This window comes from Triticum urartu, chromosome 3A, assembly GCF_056163025.1.
Source record: "Triticum urartu cultivar PI428250 chromosome 3A, HENAU_Tu73, whole genome shotgun sequence".
NCBI lineage: Eukaryota > Viridiplantae > Streptophyta > Magnoliopsida > Poales > Poaceae > Triticum > Triticum urartu.
Genome location: NC_141875.1, coordinates 471,202,335 through 471,205,111, shown reverse-complemented (window position 1 = coordinate 471,205,111; position 2,777 = coordinate 471,202,335). Strand labels below are relative to the sequence as shown.

Sequence of the window (2,777 nt, the reverse complement as noted above, 5' to 3'; positions counted from 1 at the left end):
TGATTCTAAAAGAACCTATTTCACCAAGTAGTGCTAATTTCTCCCTTTTTAGAATGGCTCCAGTGGCTACATTTATGTTAAGTCTGGTCGCTTGGGCCGTTGTACCTTTTGATTATGGTATGGTATTGTCAGATCCGAACATAGGGCTACTTTATTTGTTTGCCATATCTTCGCTAGGTGTTTATGGAATAATTATAGCAGGTTGGTCTAGTAAGACGGGGGGCGGCCGTTCGGTCGCCTATGATATACGGACCAATTGGTCCAAAATGGGTTTGTGCCGCAGGTGTTGAACGATCTACTCTACACAGGTGTGGGCTTACAGGGCTAGGGCTCATAAACCCTTTCTTTCATTCATCAAGGGGTCGGTCACTTTTCCGGGCCGGGATCGAGAAGTGGAAGTCATAAAAAAGAGATGTTTCTCTTCGCACCTCATATCAAGAGGAAAGGTAGCTTGTCAAGCTGGTCTCACTATTGGAAATTCTAGCTTTCTTTTTTTTTTCACCGGCTCTTCTTCTTTGTCAACGCTACTAAGGACCTGACGGTTCGCCTACTTGATGGATGAAAGAACATGAGAAAGGGTTCTAAAATAAAAGGCTAGAAAGTCTACTACAGTACAGTCAAAGTCAGCGGCTGAGTTTGCCTAGCCTCGCCTACTCATTTTTGTAGGCGAGCGAGTTAGCGAAGAGGCTTAGGGATAAGAGAGTGTCGGTGCGTACGTAGCCTTCATTCTACTACGCTACACAAAGTCACTTAGCTCGACGTTAATTAAGAGAGTAAAGGAGGAATACCCTACATAGAAGAACCACAGTTTGCTTACAAAGGTATAACCTTTAGCTCCCCGGGGCTAAGCTGCTTCGCACCACTGATAGTTAATTAAGATTCCATTTCAAAGGCGCTACTTTGTTTCGCAAGCCTTTGTCATTGTCAGTCAACTAAGGTTGGCCCTCGGCCCCCTGCGAATCCGTAAATCAGAGAGCATGCCGCAAAAAAAAGGATGGTCCCCTATGCATTTCATTCTTTCCGGAACGCAAAGAATTAAAGTACCTGACCCCCCATCATGGTGAACCTCTCCTTGTGATCGGGATGAGGTAGATGCCTCCCAGCCGGGGGGGCAGATCGAATCGGAGTTTCCTTAGGTAGCCACCGACCTACAGTTCTCCTTAAACTTCTGTGCTTGGTGGAAAAGAAGCGAACAAAGGTACGCTCGCTTGCTGTCTTGTTCTCTGCCGCGGACTGGGATCGCTCGCCAGCTAGGCCCTCTAGAAAAAAGTTGGAGCAACATTGTATGAGAACATATTACCCATCTTCGGGGACAAGGGGCGGAACGACCTCTCGATCTACTTACTGCAGCCCAGGACGGGCGTCGTCGTCTAGGCGTGACTTCTTGTTTTGATCTCCCCTACGCCTAGGACGTTGTCTGGGCCAAGAGCCATAGTTAGTTGCTGTTTCCATTTGGTTCTTCTTTCTCGTTGTTGATACCGGCAAGACCCAGCCAGATGATGATGTCTGCTGGTTGGTAGTGAGAGGACTCTTAGTACCCGCAAAAAAGGGCGCTGGTGAAAAAAAACAATCATTTGATTTAGTTTCTTGCTCTCCCTTAGCAGCGGGAAAGGAGTCTATCTATCTGCCTAGCTTTGGTAGATTTCCCCCAACGCAATTCAAAAACGGAAATTCCACGAATCCCTGAGGTGGATAAGTCCGACGACTCAGCAGCAGTGCGGAATTGAGTTTCTGGTCCGGTGGATCTGATCTATAGTTAGGGGGCAATACATACCAAAAGGTTCGAAGAAGGAAGGCGCAGTATATAACTAACCCACCCATAGCCGGTCTAACTGCTGAGAGAGAAAAGTGCTTTTCTTTCCCTAAGAGTCCTCGAGTACACACAGCTATTGCGGATCCTTTGCGAGATCAGGATTTTTGATTCATAATTTAGAATCAATCCATGTTAGGTCAACATCGAGACAGAGCATCTCAGTTGGCTCTGTCAAGGAAGTGAAACAGGCATTCCTAGGTTGAGGTTACCATTGGATTGACCCTCAGTCAGGCCTCCGATTCCAAGGAGTTGATTCAGCAAGTTCCCCGCGCTACCCCGCGGGAAGTCTAATCGGATCAATCGGTGGTTCCGTAATGAGTAGTCGAATACACATTGAGGGGGCCTTGCCTCCTCCTTCCCGCCCACACCTTCATTCTTTTCCTCCTCTGATCTTAGAAAGCATACTAAACTTCACTCCAATCTTTCTCCATTAGCAACAAGAGCAGCTCTATCTATCGGCCCTTGATGAGTAAGCTTAGCTATACCGCTTAGGTTGCAAAGCAGCAAGCTCCCTTCTAATGCGTTATTGCTTGGAGCCTTCTCGCTTAGTAAGCCGCCTTCGGCCCTTCCTCCTTCTTACTCTGTTTGGTATTCGCTCGCGGGTTTGTTTCCAGGTTCTTTCGTTCTTGGTTGGCTCTCTCTATTGTTGTTTGTAGATCGTGCGTCCTGCGCATTGATCCGGCAGCGAGACCCGCCCTGGTTGTAAAGCGAAGCGAGCCGTCCTTCCTTTCATTCGTTGCTTTGTCTTCGGTTTGGTTTTAAACTCGACCTTCTATCGGGACTGTGGTGACGAACCTTACTCCCCTCGGTCAAGTGGTTGACCCGTCTGTCCAATAAGTTTACTAAGTGAATGGGAATCCTATAGTTTGACCAGCCTGGGAAGAGTAGTCAGAGGCAATTCGCTAATATGGAGCTGTTTATATCGGCTTTCTTTCCTAACTAACAGGAAAAGAGAGACATGCGA

The 2,777-nt window shown here is 47.4% G+C and overlaps 1 pseudogene; it reads right to left on the bottom strand.

Moving 5' to 3' along the window:
• Nucleotides 1-1,000: 1,000 nt before the first annotated feature.
• LOC147980137 (uncharacterized) lies at nt 1,001-1,972 on the bottom strand (annotated as a pseudogene).
• Between the last annotated feature and the right edge of the window lie 805 nt (nt 1,973-2,777).